Here is a 16,913-nt window from a genome sequence, read left to right as displayed (position 1 = left end):
TGTTTGCTAATGGCGTACTCGTGTTCGAATGTAGTTGCTCCGCTATGTCCATACGTCTTCTGATTAAGATTAAAGAAACCGCGTATCTCGTCGGGGGCCCCGCGCGGGCCTTAATGTATTCACGCGGCCGTGTAAAAGTTAAGGCTCGCCCTGGGGCACGATAGACCCCACGAAACCCTTCGCCGTGTTCCTGTTTCGCGTCTCGCTCGCCATATTCGGATATCGATCTAATGCAATTACCACTCGGCTACCGCGACGGCGGCGGCTACGTTTCGCCCCGGCCTATCCAGGGGACGGGTATTATTTTTTCGTCCGTTTCTTCTTTTTCTCCGTCCTTCTCTATTTTTTCTCCACTCTCTTTGAACACACGGTTTTTATCGAGTCCTCGTTACGATTCGCGTTTCGTAATAGCTCGTCGATACGATTCGTCGTCGCGAGAAATTTAACGCGGCGTACGTTCGCCCGCTCGCTCGCTCGGGCTCTCGATAAAATCTCAGCGCGGGGTACCGATTTCGCGAGAAACTCAAGGGGGGAGATATTCGAGCGCAGACGCAGCTTTCGAGTACCTACCTACCTGGCTGCCTACCTGCCTACCCGGCTGGCCGCCTCGACGAAGTATTCGTTTTTAACGCCTAAAAATAGCGCGCCGCGAGTCGACGAACACGCGTCGTTCTCTCTCGGACGATGTCGGTCGTCGTAATCGACTTTGTCATCGGTTCGAGCAACGCAAATTGTCCCGGTGTAATGTAGTTTCGTCGCGTTTTCGAGCCACGAGATTCCACCCGTTGCTCCTCGTGTTTCGTTGCGCTCGTCTTTTCCACCGGTCCGTTCTTATTTTAAACTCGGCTCAACCTTCGAGCGCTTCCCTGCTTCGCGTGGACGACTTCGTGGCATCGGCTCGGTGAATTTTTATACTTCGCTTCGATTTTTCCGAGCCGCGGTACTCTACGCTCGACGCGTACAAATACGAACCACGACCTAAAATAGTCCGAGATCGATGGCCACTCTCGTAGCGCACGACTCGGACCAAAACGCGCCAATGCGAGTCAGCCTCGTAATTACGTACCGATAGGTCAAGTTGCTTTCCAGTCGCTCTTCGTTACCGAGAAACGCGAGACGAGCTCCACGCGCTCGCGAGGATTGTCCGCGAGAATCTATCATTTCGAATCGAAGTGTGCGCGCGCGCGCCCGCGTGAATTATTGCAACGACCACTCACAATCAGTCAACCGATTAGGGCAAAGGAGGAGATAAATCGTCACTTCGGGAAGGGAATAACCGCTACGGTGCAACACCCCGAACGAGTCGCGCGGCGCGGTTTCAAAAATTGAACGACTCCGACGAGAGACTTTCGTTCGACGACCGTAGTCACGTACGACGCATCGGTGAAAAATTTTTGGAATTTTAATTGGACACTCTCGCGCGCGACGATTCGTGTAAATCTACGAGCGAATGTAGACATTTTACCGAACACGGCGAACCTCCTTCGCGAACACACTCGAGGTACACGTTCCAGACGTATTTGTACCGCGACCTGACGCCAAGACGTGTTTACAGTTCGATTGCAAATATACACAGCGTGCTTCGTAACGTTTCGGTTAAATATTGGCCGGAACGACGACTCGACGCTTTTGCAACACGCTGGAATTCGAACGCTGTCACAATCGGAAAGCGACGAGTCACGACGGTGTCGAGGTTCGAGTACCCTAAAAGTTACGCGATCCTCGTGACATTTTCTATTTTTTCCGAGAGAACTAACCAACCCGTGGATCTCGAATTCGGCGAGTATGGTTACGTTTCAACGAATCACGGGAATTTTTTCACGCGACATCGATTTTTCCGACTATTCCGAACGGTGCGTAAAAACAAACGGAATCTAGAACACTGTCCTCTTATCGATACTCGTTCAAACTCGTGGATCGCGTTCCACCCTCTCCCCTTTCGCCCAAAAAGCGTTCGAGCTCGTAAGAGATCCCGATGGGGTCCATTTTCGTAAACAGAATAGGGTTCCTAGGGCACGAACCCTAACGATACTTGTTTATACTCGCAACAATTAACCCCCTCTCTGAAAGCTCGAAATCGAGTCCACCCCTTTCGAAGCGGAACAGAACTTTGACATATCCTAGAACACTGTTGCTTGATAATATTTCTTCGTACTCGCCATATTCACCCCCTCTCTTTAGTCCAAGAAGCGTTCCTCCGGTTCGTAAGGGGGGTCGCGAGTCCAGCCCTCTTCGAACGGAACGGAGATCCTAGAGTATCCCTTAACGATACTTGTCTGTATTCGTAGACCATATTTTGCTCTCCCCACTTGGTTCGAAAAGCGTTCCTCCAGCTGGTAACCCCCCAGGACACAAAGATCGCGCCACGTCGGCGGACCCGATCTATTCGAGTCTTTATCTCTTTTAACTGCGAGGCCGCGGCACAATCGAGGCGTCGAGAAGAGAGCTTGTAAAGAGAGAGAAAGAGAGATCGGGTGTTCCTCGAAACGCCACTCCAGTTCTCGCCTTCCATGGCTGCATTCTTTCCACGGCATTACTCATCGAGGCTCGATCGGCGCGCGGGCAACCCCATACAGGGCGCGCTCGTAGAAGCGGCGAACGCTCACGGGTTTTTCTCGCGATAACGAAGGTTCGTGGGGTTCGAAAAAAGCGGGCACTAATAGGTCAATTACGCCATTCACGGCTTGTCGTCGATCCGTAGCCGTGATGCCCCTCGTGCCCTCCGCGAATCAGCATGCGTCTACCGCGATTGTGGAACGTGTCAGAAACGGGGACGAGGAGGGGGCAGGAGTAGGTTGAAAACGCGTACGCGCGCTTCGCGAGGGTCTTTCGAGGATCTCGATCCGCTTCGGGATCTCTGTATCCCGATTACGTAGAGCGACGTCGCGTCGCGTCGCGTCGGGGCACCTCGAGAGGCGTATCGACGCCCGATTGCGAAACGTTCGCGCCTCGCCTCGCATCGAAGAATGAAAAATCGAGCCCGAGCCCGATGTGTGCGAGCCCCGTTTAAAAAACGCAAGCCGAGAGTACGCGCGTGTTACGAACACGTGTATGCGTGTGCGGGGGGTTAGGGGGGCGGGCGGGCGGGCTGGATCACACCTCGAGCTCGCCGGAGGGCTTTGCCTATGCGGGGGAACAGGGAGCGGGGGTACCACGAGAGGAGCCGTGGCCCGTTTCGAGCCCCGTAATTGTAGAGGACAGACAGAATTTCTCGCCTCGCTAACAAAGACATGAAGAAACCCGCACTCGAGCGACCGCGCCGCGACAAAGCAGCCCCCGTGAAATAAAGGATGCCCGCGTAACCCCTGGGCCCCCCTCTGTTCTTTCTCGCTCCTTCTCGTTGTCGTTGTCGTTGTCGTCGTCGTGGTCGTGGTCCTCGCGTCACCATCGTGCGCCCGTCGAGGGAAGCCGGAGCCGCGCGCCGGAGAGAAAAACGGAGGAGAACCGAGAGTAGCGGGGTTCGAGGAGGGGGCAGGGGGCCGCCGGGTTGGTTACCGGTGGAAGCGAGACGGACAGACGGAAGAATAGAGAGTACGGTTTGGATGGAGAGGAACGCGAACGGAGAGGGTGGGTTTTCGAAGCGGTAAAAGCCGCTTGCTGGAGGAGGAACCGGAGCAACGGCGGACACGAGTAAAGAGAGAGGGTACGGAGGGCGGAGGGCGGAGGGCGGCGGGGGCCCCATTAGGCGCGTTTCTCGCAGCGAAAACATTCCCTGGGTTAGGGAGGTGGCTGTGAAAAGAGATCTCTCTCTCCGCTTCCTCGGTCCGTTCCACGGGCAAACCGCCCCCTCCGTGATTATAAACCGACGCGGGGGACGGAGAAAGGGAGAGACGGAACGAGAGGCGAGAGAGAACCGGGTGTGACATCAATGGGCCAATGCCCGCTCCAGAGGAAATATCCCGCTAACCGATGTTGACAAGCATTGCGACCGCGAGCGGGGGCCCACGGGCCCCATGGGCCGTGCGGCGCGCCATTGAGAGGAATCGAGCGGGAAACGGGCGAGGAAAGACCCGGCGCGGCCGAGACGCGTATTGTTTTTTCCAGGTGTCGTCGTCTACGTCGTCCTCGCGATGGGGGGTTCTTCTTCTTCTTCTTCCTCCTCCTCCTCCTCGTCGTCCTCCTCCTCCTTGGTTGGAAATCCGTAACGATGGATATATACGCGCGGGGGCCTTTTGCATCCTCCTTCAGCTCCCTCGCCCTCTCTCCCCCGCCCCCGACCACGACCCTCCTCCTTTGCGTCTCTCGCGTCCGCTCGGTGCGCTGTTCACGCTATCGTGTTACGCGCGTGAAACACGCCGACCGTCGACGAAAAGGACCGCTACGAGGAGACGCGAACCGAGATGGAGGCAGAAGAAGTGGAAGAAGAAGAAAGAAGAAGAGGAACGGTGGAGAGGGGAGGCGCGGCCGCAAAGTTGGTAGGCGTGTGATCGCGACCTCCTGGCACCTCCATGGCGACCGACTGCTGCTCGGACCTAACCCGCAACCATCGAGCCGCTTCGATGGATCGTCCTACTCCGATGACCAATCGGCCTGACGCATCCTAACCGTAGGGTACCCGGCTTGTCTCACGTTTCCCTCGACTTCGCGTACGCGCGGGGACCCAACGTCGCTCCCGTCTGCGTGTCAGCCCGAGCGTGCTTCTTGGGGAAAAATCGAGAGCCGTTTTCTATCGGTTTCTCTATCGGTGAATAGGTGCGGGAACATCCGATCCCGCGAATTCGAAAAATCGGGAAATTTGGAATTACCCGGCCGCGAACACGATGGTACGAGACGAGCTCGATTGATAACGAAATTTTGACAAAGATTCTTCCGGCAAGAACTATTTCATTGAACAGTACACGAGTACGAAAGTACTTCTATGGAATTTCTAAAATTCTTTCTGTAGAAGCGTGCTCGATAATTTCGAACGTACGAGATTCTCTCGAGGAATCGATGCGACGAATCTTCTTTCAAATTCCACGCAAGGCAACGGACGTGATTTTCCAGTAACCATTTGCAACGCGCGATGAAACTTTCTTTTCCGTTCTTTTGAACGAGAAATCGATACTTGTACACAACACGCACGGTCGTGCGCGATAAACCGGCAAGTAACGAAGGAATAGATGCAAGATCCCGAGAACGATTACGTAAACGCTTCAAATCCCATTCTGCGATCGGTGTTCCTCGAATGACGCACCGATCGGCCGTAAAATACGAAAAATATCGCGACCTTTGAAACTGGTCAGTTACGAGTCGCCTCTAGGCCCCGAAATCGCGTTAAAAACGTTCTAACTACGAAGGAACAAGATTTTTGACGCGCGAGTATTTATGTCGACGTTTCGGTCGTTCGTTTTTCCGTGGTTTGTCAGACGTTACGAAAATAAAAAAGAAAAAAAAAAAGAAGAAGAACCGCGCGCGTATAACTGTCCAATCGTCCGGATCGATCTATTCGCGAGAGAGAGAGAGAGAGAGAGAGAGAGAGAGAGAGAGAGAGAGAGAGAGAGAGAGAGAGAGAGAGTCTGAAACTTTTTTCCGCTTTCTCGAGCGGAAGTCGAGGATTTCAATTTCGGTCCATTTTCGAGACGGACGTTAATTGTTCCGTCTGTTCGAGTTTCGGAGCGACGGTGGCCACAGAGGGCGTTATTAAAACTTCTCGTCGCGGAAGAAAAAGTCCTCTGTTTTCTCAGAGCCGGGTAGCTAGACGGCGATGAAAGCGCGGCGAACCGCTCAAAGAGTCCTGGTTCCGAGCGGAACTGGACGCGCAGTCGAAAAGTCATTAGCGGACTCGCAGACGTTCGGCAGACAGTTTGCTCGAAAAGAGTCCCGGTGAGACCGCGAGTGTAAGTTTAGCCGCTGGAAGTTTCCTTCCCGCGGCTACTTTCCATATTAATACAGACATTCCCGGGCAAAGGAAGACCTCCTCCGGGTCTCGAGATTGAGATCGAGGCTGCGGCGGCCGTCGAGCAGGTGTTTCACAATTGCGTAATTCGTACGGATAACCCGCTCGATCGAGTACGCGCGTCGTTGGAAAATTTCCTCGAGGAAAACTCCTCCATCGAGTAAGTAAAAGAAGAATCGAGGGGAATCTTCGAATAATCGATTCTACGATGAATAGGGCAACGATCGAGCCGACAAGATACCTGCGTATCGGCCGACCGTAGCTCGGCGTTCTTTTCGCGAGAGAAACGCATTCTCCGCGGAAAGAATGCTAGTTAGCGCGATACGAAAGAATTTTTATCGTTTCGCGTACCGTCACGATTGTTCCGTGTTCGCTGTTAACGGACAAGAGAGGAATTTTGTTCTCCCGTGCGAGTTCTTGCACATTGAAATGTTCCTCCGCGCGAGTTCTTACGCGTCGAGAGGTTTCTACGCCCGAGTACCCGTACATCGGAATATTCCTGCGAGTTCTCGAACATCGAGACGTTCCGTAATGACGGGAAAATCGACGAAAAAGTTCCCGGCTAACCGAACGACCGGGCGATTACGAATCTCTTTCTCCTCTTTCTACGAACTTGCACAAGTCGCGGCAGAGTTTTCCACTTGGTCGAAGATCGCCACCCACACCTCCGCGAAAGATTCCGGGGCAAAGTTCCTCGATGGTCTCGATATCCGCGACGTCGGAGTCGACGCGCTGTACGCGTTGTCTCTTTAAAACAACGCTTCGTCGTTTTCTTCCTCTTCTGCTTTCCAACATGGAGGAACCGTGACAAAGTCACTTTGAAACTTGCTTAAAGATCGTCTCGCGGATCGAGAAAAAAATTCGCTAAAACTAACGGGGACACCTGCGACGTTTCCCCCAGCGATGGTTTTCGGGAGGAGTCGAGAACGAAACGTTGAGGGGGCAAAGGAGGCGGAAAACCAAGGAGGTGCTATCGGCAGATAGGTAGTCGACTCGGTACGTACACCGGTGCGCCTCCGAATAACTCGCGGCGATGATATCGGAGCTACAAATTACCAAGGGGGCCTACCACGAACCCGCGGAGAGTGCCTCCTCTGTTTTCCAGTTCCTCCTTCGTGCGGTCCTCCTCCTCCTCCTCCTCCTCCTCTTTCTTCGTCGTCTTCTTTTTCTTTTTCAACCAACCTCCTCGGTCCAGCTTCTCCTCGGGTCGTGGTTCTTTTTTCGACCGTTTTTCGCGTCCGACTCCTCCATCCGTTGGTCGTGTTCCCCTTTCGCGAGCCTCCCGGTACCCTCGCGTCGATGCATCGGCCACGTTCGCCGAAATTATAATAACAGTAACGATAAAACCGGGTGGGACGATCCCGCGATGGAGGAAACGCGCGATGGGAAAACGCGAGACGACGGTACCACCTCCACACGAGGGGGGACGGGGGAACCACCTGCCGTCCGGGTACACACCGTAACCCATCCTCACCGATTCTCGCTCCTGGTACACCTTCTCTACTCCCCCTCGTGGTCCCGCGAACATCGCGGTTCGTTCGTCGGAGTCATCAACCATCGATAGCTTTGTGATTGCATCCGTATAGAGGAGGACGCTGTGGTTCTCTCTTCTCCGTGGTGGAGCGCGCGGTAAAAAATTTATATTGCGATATAAATCCTCGCCGGACCCCCGGCCGCTGTCATAAATTCGTAATCCGTTTCCCGTCTGTTGTCGTTCTCGCTCCTTTACCCCGTTTGATTCGCCTCGACAAACACGGTAACAGGTCCTTTCGTACCGTTCGAGGAGAACTCTCGTTCGTTAAACATTATATATATTCCGAGCGAGCGATTAATGGATGTTGTCACCTCCGAAGTACCACCGGTGTATACCACGCTCCCGCTACCAGTGTCCCCCTTCCCCATTTGCCAGTTGGTTCTCAAAATCTTCGGTACCCATTTACGATCTTACGAGTTTATAGCACCGCGAGGATCTTCGGTTCATCGTCGCACGATTTATCGTTGTTTACGGTTTCGGTGCGCATATGCATCGAACGGTATTGCGCAAATATTTGCACCAAGAATTTGTTATCCGTGTACGCGAATTCTGGATTCTTGTGGGAATAAACGCGTCGAGAGTGCTCCGAGCGTATTTCGATCAGATGGTTCTTTTTCTCGAATCGATTCGTAAAATTGGAGCAAGCATAACGTGGATTAAAATTACGTTCAAAATTGTTGTCTCTCGATGCTTGCTGTTTTTAACGATAAATATTTTACAAAAATATTGTCAATCGAGTAGCGACAGGGACCGAAGTAAATTAGACGAGTTTTCTCGAATCGACAGCAACATTTTTACTTTACTCTTTCACGATCGTGCGTCTAGTTCTTTTTATCGGTTCTGGCGAACAATTTTCCGATCGAGCTCTTCGGAAATTTTCCAACGCGCGAAATTTTCATCGTTCTGGAATCTCCGCGCGTACGTTCGTCGCGCGACTCACAATTTCATCGTCGAAGACTCGTCGCAACGTTTCAAAGGTACCGGTGAACGTTTTCCCCGATGCAAGACGGACATCGCGGGCACACGTGGTGCTCGTTTGAACTCGGCATTCCGGGGTATCGTCGAGCGTAAGAAGCACATGTTTTTCGTCGAACCTGTAACACGTGAACTTGACTACGGAGGACAGTGACTCCTCCTTCGCGCGACGGATAGAAACTGTCCCGAGAATTTCCAACGCAACGTATCTATACGTAATTATAACCGAACGACGTACTTGTAAATTAGCGGACAAGAAATAGAACATCTTATCTCGTTGAAATCTCCGAGTAACTGCCGTCAAACCGCTCGTTAGTTGTCTCGTCGACAACCAACAGCTGCCCGTGTCCGTTTATCGACGTACTTCGTTGGAACATTGGTAGAACGTAACAAAACATCGTGTAACGCGTGGAACGATACATTTGGGTAGATCCGTGTCGAGTTCGATCGACCGATAATATTTATTCCTCCAGCGATCCGTTCCGCGACGTTTCTACAGCGTTGGGACGCGACGCAGAGGGGAGTTCGACACTTCTTATTAACGAGAACCTTGGTACCGACTGGCAGAAAAATCGCCAAGGAATTCTCGTGTACTTTTATCGATTAAGAACGCTTGCTATCCGATCTACGTTCGCTGGAAAGTCGCCTTTCCGACTTTACGCGCGCAGAAGGTGTAGTAACATCGCGAAGCTAGCAAAGAAACGATATTTCGTTATCGTTTCGTAACGGAAACTTCTACTTTCTGTCTCTTTCTCCCTCTGTGGTTACAATCTGTCTCTCGTGCGATAAATAAAAAAGATGAAATGAAAAAAATGTTGTTGCCACGACTGAGAAGAATCATAAGGACGATCTTCGCGACCCTTGCGATCGTTACGAACTTTCCACCGACTCGAAGAAATTCGGGAGCCTTGCTTCCAACGGTCGTTACCCTGGGACCGGCGACCCCCAGGAATTCGAAGAAAAAATCACACGAACAGGACCAACCCGAGTTCTCGTCGGACGCGCGCCCCGAGGAACCCTCGGACGTCTAATAATTAATGCGGAGGCGTTTGAAGTACGACACACCCATCGGAACTCAATCAAGCTGGCACGAAAGGTAAGGGGCTTTGCGCGAGGGAAACGACGGGGACCGGCTTATCTCGAAACTACCGAGTCATCCTAATCAATAGCGTTCCCGGTGAACAAGATGACGGCCGCGTCGTCTCCTCTCGACGTTTCGACGTCGATTATACATACCGTTCGGTGTTTTCCGCCGTTGCGCTTCGCGCGATCCTTCTCGATCGCGCACCACCGTGTTACGCGTTAATTAAAACCGAGGGACCAATTAACAACGGGGTTCCGGCGACGTCTCCCACCTCGCGAGATTATACCGTCTGTCACTCGGCAGTTTTCTTTTTCCTCTACTTTTCTTTCTTTTTTCTTTTCTTTTCGTTTTTCTTTTCTTTCTTTTTCTTCTTTTCTTTTCATTGCTCGAGATATCTAATCGAGCGGCTGTCGATCGGGCGCTGTTCCGCTTTGATAATCAGGCCTACGAGATCATTAATCTGTCGCAAGGTGTACCGGTCGGCCGGCAATTAACTGCCGTGGCTTTTTGCGTAGGGGTTTGGGCGCGAATCGAGCACGAGGCAGGGTCACGTTAAGACGCGACATTCTTCGGTAAATAGCTAGAACATCGCACCGTGGCGTCCCTTTTCCCACCTCGAGCCTACGAGAATTTTATAAGAATTGATGCGTATTGTGTAAATACACTTACAAGTTGCGCAAGTTTCTACTCTCAGAGGAGTATACGTTCGTTTTTTTTTTATTGCGTGGACGGAGTCGGTATCGGTGTACTAACTGAACGTTTAAGTTCGTATGACGATAAAGAGCCTCAAAGAAGCGTAACTCGAGAAATCGTAATTGGGATAAACAACGCGACTCGCGTGTCTTAGGAAATAAGTCGTACGGTCGGGTATTAGTTACTCCTAAGTCCGTATAGTTATCCACGCGATATTTATCCCCTGTTACGAGCATTGTTGGAACGAATGCAACAATGATCTTAAGGGTGCCAGATGTCGGTGTCAGTTTTAATCACTGTCTCCGTATTGGCGCGGAAGGGTCGTCCGCCACGCGGTCAAGGGTTTGACCGTTTTCCTTTTGGCTTTTCTTTCTTAGTCGAGTTCCAAGTCCCGAGTCGGAAAGACCACACGACACTCGTCGTTCATATCAAGACGTATCACTGTATACGCATTTGTTCGAACTTTATATTCTTATACATATATACAATAACTGTACTACTAGATACGCGATATCCCTGCATATCATAATAAACTAGATATTATAATCTTTACAACAAGCATAGTCCCGGTACCGCGGGAACTGAATCGCGTTTAAAATATAGAACGCTCCTCCTCGTTCGGTGAACGCCGCGAACATGACAGAGGCGGTCGTTCCAGCTCGGGACAGGCGAGCGTGGTCGTTCCAGAAATCAGGAATCTCTCAATATCCGTCGCGAGGGGGGTTTCAAGGGGGCGCGTAGAGAGAGCGTCTCCACCGTCCCGACGTACGCCGGTTCGACCGCAAACGAGAAGACGGCGTTTCCCGCCGCGAGCCTTCACCGATCAACCCGAGCCGAGGCGGTCACCTCGACAACTTCATTAATGCTTCGAGTACTATCGCGCTGCCAGGCGTCCACGACGGGAAATCAATCAGTTTCCACGTCTCGTTATCCGGTCCGCGACGCGAAACGAACTTCTCCCCGAGGAACGAACGAACGAACGAACGAACCAACGAACGAACGAACGAAGCGAGCGAGGAGCGGACGCACGGGAAAAGAAAGGGAGAGAAGGGATGGGAATTCTTTGTCTTCGCGCACAAATTACTTGGCCGGAGGACGGTGCTCCTGTTCGATCGCGGACACGAGGAAGAAGAATGAGAAGACGAAGAGGAGGAGAAGAGCGGAGAGGTTGAACGACGAAACAGCGAGGAGGTTACCGTGAGCGAGGGGGCACAGGGAACGAGAGAACGAGAGAGAAAGAGAGAAAGAGAGAGAGAGGTACCAGGAGGAGAAAGAGGCGCATTCTCGACGGAGAGTCGATCCATCTCGCGGCCTCGTTAGGTACGTAACCGCACGGGGTGGGGGAGTGGGGTGGTACTGGGCACCGAAGAGACGCGAGGGGGCCAGAGACGGGCCCAAGAAGGGTGAAACGGTGCCTTCGAACTTCTCTCCCCCGGGCCTTGCGTCCTTGCCAACAAACAAATTGTCCGTCGTGCGGCGAAACACGCGGAAGTTCCTTTCCCGACGTGCCGTCAGCGGACCCCCTTTTCGTCGAATTTCGTATGTACACGAAACGGCGGAGGGATCGAAGTACGGATCACCGGAGGATCGATGAGGTGGACGACGAAAAAGGAAAGGGGAACGCCCGGGGACGGTTGGAATTCGAGCGTCCCCGAGTAAACGAACCGGGGGCCCCGCGGAGCCGAAACGAGGAGAGGGGACCAGGAGGGGGCGAGGAGAACCGTCGCGGGGAGGGAGACGGTGCACGAAAATCGAAAACTGCCCCGAGTCGATCGGGAACGAGCAGGGGGAACCGTGATCGTGAAATCCGCGAAACGGGGGCACGGGGGGCCTCGAGATTCACCGGACCCTTCGACACTTGCGTGTTCGTGGATAGTTATCGAGTATAGTTTCATCTCGACACCGAGAACTCGCGAATGTATTGCAAGGAGAGGAAAGATCGGTTTTGGAAAGAATGCGAGTCGTAGTGGGGGGCTTTGGTACGGCACGAGACGAATGTAATATTTTCGCTTTGTTCGAAAGTGTTTTTACACCTAGAGCGATTTTTCTTTTTCCATAGAATACATTTGGCACAGTATCTAAGTTTCGAAAGCATCGTAGGAAGAAAGATCGGCAAATTTTAATCAAAGATACGGAATTCGACACCGTTCTCCGTTCCCTTCGCCCTCGATACTATTCTTCTTCACCTAGGAGCGATCTTTCTTTCCCCGTGCGATATAATTCGATATCGAGCGGTGTTCCGTTTGCGCGGGAAGCTTCGAAACGAATTAACGTTGCAAGTCGAGAACTTATTGTGTACATATACAGATATGTTTTTTCGTTTTTTTCTCGTGTGCTTTTCAACGTACGCGATAAAGAGAGAGCTCCCAAGAGGGCCGAGAGGGGGTCTGACAAGTCGACGAAAGGGAAGAGAAAACGCGACGGAGGACCGAGAGGAACCGAGAGGAACCGAGAGAGTCGACGGTGCTTTACCGCGTCGCAACCGCGTTATTGTCATTTGTCATTGTCCCTTATGTTAATGTTTGCCAGTGTCGGTCTGGTGGGGGGTTACTAATAGCGGTAATTAGCGCCGAGGAGCCAGCCACTCGGTATACATCACTTTCAACGGGCCGCGTTGCGCTTCGGCTCGAGGAACTTCCTCTCCCTCTTCCTTTTCCCGATGTCCCCGTGGCTTCTCCGCGCGCGAAACGAACAACACGACGATGTTGCGGTAATACTCTCCTCGAACGAATCGAAAATCTCGACTACGTTTCGCGAAAGTTTTTCTTTCTTATCTTCGGAGAACGAAACGCGTGTTCCGATTAGACGCCATAACTCGAGAACGAACCCGCGAATCGACTAGGAATTTTACACGCGTACAGAGCAGATATCTGCCTATAATCGACGCTAAGTTTCGAATCGATAACTGTGGTAGCTTCTTTTTTTACAATCGCAAGTCGAGCAGCGGACGAATACATCGATGATTCCTGTGCCTTCGAAAGACCGCCATTTTGTCGAATTATATTCTCCGTTCCGGTACGAATAATAATCACTCTCGCGTGGAGTGAGCTCTTCCTCGTGGATCGATCTAAAATAAATACGGAGAGTTTTGGATATATTGTAAGAAATAATTAATAACTCGAAAGAAACGCGTGGCAATTGCATAAAGATTTTCTCCGTACTCTCTCCGTAGTGTCACAGAAAATCGAGCTCAATAATCTGGTCCGAGTATCGTTGTTTTCGGTCGTGAAAATAATGGCGTTGCAAGACGCTTCTATCGGCGAGGTACGAACCCATTATTTGAAGAATGTAAAGGTGAAGCGTGGAATAACTCTACACGTGGAACACTGACGCTATAATACCAAACTGACAAAGTGGTTCTTCCGTTACTGTTGCCGAGTGACGTCGGTTATCTACAACTACGCGGTACCAGTGTGTATTACGTTCACTTTGCTCGACCTAACGACTTACTCGATAAGTCGTAGCTAGACACGCAATAAAGTCTTTTACGCTGTTACCGGCTCGCGCTCGAAAAACGTCTTACGATCTCGAAATCAATGATATTTGGACCCGCGTATATTCCCAATTTTTTACACGCTCTCGAAATTTCTGTAACTTTCCAAGACTCTCGGTATATTCCGTTACACACCGCGGTTATGCACGAAAAAATCGCCGTACAAATATTTCCAATTCCACGACTCGAAGCGAGACGAAAGTACACAATCACGAAACGGTGCATTCGAGTCGATGCAGCAATTGAGTGTCCTCTGCGCTTCGAGAACGCATTAGTAGTCAAGTATCAACTGTACGCGGTAATTGACATTGTATCCTACTCGAAAAGGATCCTTATAATCCCTAACCTCAGTTATCGGTTAGGTACACCTTTCGAACGAATCTTTCTTAAAAAACAAAGCCTACGATGCGATTCCACCGTTCTTCGTTTTCTTTTCAATTCGAACCGTGAAATCTTTCCATTTTGGCTCACGGTGTATAAATTCTGAAAAACGTTCGAAAAACGACGTTTAAAATCGGAAAGCTTCTGGCCGCGCGTTCGCGGATTGTTGCACGGTCATCGCGGTGCAATCGATATCGGGAAAACGAAGATATCGTCCGCGAGGACCCGAAGATAGGGGGGGCTAATAATTATTCGCGCTCGGTTCGGTTGTTTCATTTGCCGTGTACTCGTTGGGGCCCGGGCCCCGAGCATCGCGCCGACTCATGATTACCCTCGCTAACGTCTATAAAAACATCCTCCCGATACCGCGTCGGTAACGGTCAAGTAATTAGCGACCGCGTGGGAAGACCGATGCACGGGTGACCTTCTTTTTCTTCGCGCTTCGTGCACGAGCAATGCCGCTCGCGCAACAAAATTTGTAATTGTCTGGGCCGTCGGTCCCTCGTTCCACGTCCGCAGTTTCAGATCCCTTTCGTGCTTTACGCCGACTCGAGACTAATTCGAGACCTCCTCGAGCGGATGGACTCGTTCGGCGCTCGGTACGCGCGTGTCCGGGCACAGGGATGTTAAATGCTCGTCGATAGGTTCCGTTTACAAGTGTGGAACGAACTGGCAAGGAAACGAAGAAATTTGTATAGTTCTTCGTCGAGGAATATTCAGAATCGCAACTAACGATTGTACGAATCGACGTTAGGTGTCCAAGAGTTGAATAGTTATCGGTTTCTGGTCAGGTAGAGATAGAGATTCTCACATTTTGATATCGGTGAATATTCATAATTTTGATCGAAGTTAGAACGAGTTTTTATTCGAGCGAAAATATGAAAGATATAGAAGAAGAAAGAGACGATGGAATTACGGGACAAAACGTTTCACGATGAATAATTAAAAATCGACTCGGATGAAAGTTGTGCAATTTCTAAACCAAGATTGTCTTCCGAATCTATATCTTCCCTAATGTTTTCAATATCTAATTGCAATATTTTCCCCAGAATTCTTCACGTCAGTTTACGCGCGAATCTATGTAGAATCTCTCGAAGCGTATTTTCTGGGGGATTGAATCGAAGCAACTCGCGGATACTCGACCAAAACGTGTCGTATTTCCGCTCGTTGGGAACAGAAGCGCCGATAGTGGAAGCTCGATGATTTTCCTTCCTGGTTGCTTTCTAGAAAGCGTAATCGCGTTGATCGTGCCCTCGAACTGGAAACGAATTTCCCAACGTTTCGAGTTACCGACGACGAACGCGGAATGCCCGCGTACGGCTCGCCGGCCGAGCCTACTTTTAGCTATTTTAATTATCCAATAATCGAAGTATCGGTTACCGGCTCGTAGGAGAGACTTCGCGTCGCCCCGTGACCCTCTCGTATTCAATTATTTCGCGAAGACACGTTGTTGGTTACATCGCGATATTTAATTAACGCGAGAACGTGAGCTCGGCTAGAAACTCGTCGGCGTTAACGGTTGGTAACGCGCGAGTCGAACGACCGGAATGACACACAAATGGCGGACGCGGCGAGAATAGGGCCCCATACTGTTCTCGAAGCATCGATTGCAAACGATGACCGGCAACAATCGCGGCAATGGTAATCTTCGAGCAGCTGGCCGACCTAATGAACGAACGATGATTCGTCAGGGTGGCGGCGAAAATTCTTCGCTGAGAGTTTCGTGCCCGAAATAACTTCGATTAAACTGGTCGCTGGTCGTCGATGGACCGTTTTTCACGGAAAATTTTTCATCACCGTAAGTACAAATACGGGAACATTGTTCCAATAGTCGACTGACCCAACGAACGAACTCGACGATTCGTCGAGTTAACGAGAATCGAAAATTTGGAATTATTACGAGCACACTAGGTAAATCGTCGGTTGGTAAGGTTGTTGTCAGATTCGGTGCACCAAGATTGTTCCAGCAGCTGGCCCGAACCACGATCATAGTGTTCGCGATAATTGCAGGATCACCTGCTCGAGCGAGATAATTAATTTCTCGAAGATCACTCGTACTGTGTAATCGAGGCACTCGATAAGGATCCTACGTATCGAAGACTCTTCTTGGTAAGGGTCCTGGGTAATTTGCATATCTTCCGATGCAATGGTCGAGGGGGAAAATATCGATCACTGGGCGACCGTAGGATAATTTTCAGATACGGTCCTTCGTTTCTCGAATGCCGGAGGAATTCAGTATGGCGTAAATGCGAGAGAGCGGTTACTCGGTGTAATTTTCTGCGTAACGAGTAATTTCAGCTGGCCGATTCCGATTTCGTACAATCGGTCTTCGAAAAGGTACTCGTGAATTTACTAAAAGAATATTTCGTTTCGAACGTACTCTTCGAAACACAAAGGTCTAAATAATCTAAATTAAGAAAGAAAAACAGAAAGAAAGAAAGAAATAATTCGTACGACTCGTGCTAGCGTTATAAAAGGAGGGAAATTAGGTCAGGCGATAAAAAAAATGAGAAACATTTCGTTGGCGGATATAAAAATATTTCCCCCCCGTGAAACTAAACGCGAGAATGAAATACGGTTAAATTGCACACGGATGTACAATTACGCGCGTGAAAAAGGAATTTAAAACGCGAGTACGCGGCAAATCCTTGACGATCGTTTACATTTATCAAGGTTACTTCCCGTCGCGAGCTGTTACCGTCGACCCGTGACTCGACCCCCATAAATTCTGCCCACCCTGAATACATATCTGAAACAATCAGCCGCGATGAAAAAAAGATGTTCTCGTTGGACGCATTTGTCATTCCCAACCACCCGGATCGTGGAAAAACGGTCTCAGTCCCGTGGACGTGGCGGCAAATGACTGGCGGGTACG

This window comes from Ptiloglossa arizonensis, chromosome 9 (genome assembly GCF_051014685.1).
Source record: "Ptiloglossa arizonensis isolate GNS036 chromosome 9, iyPtiAriz1_principal, whole genome shotgun sequence".
Lineage (NCBI taxonomy): Eukaryota > Metazoa > Arthropoda > Insecta > Hymenoptera > Colletidae > Ptiloglossa > Ptiloglossa arizonensis.
This window is presented reverse-complemented; position numbering follows the sequence as displayed.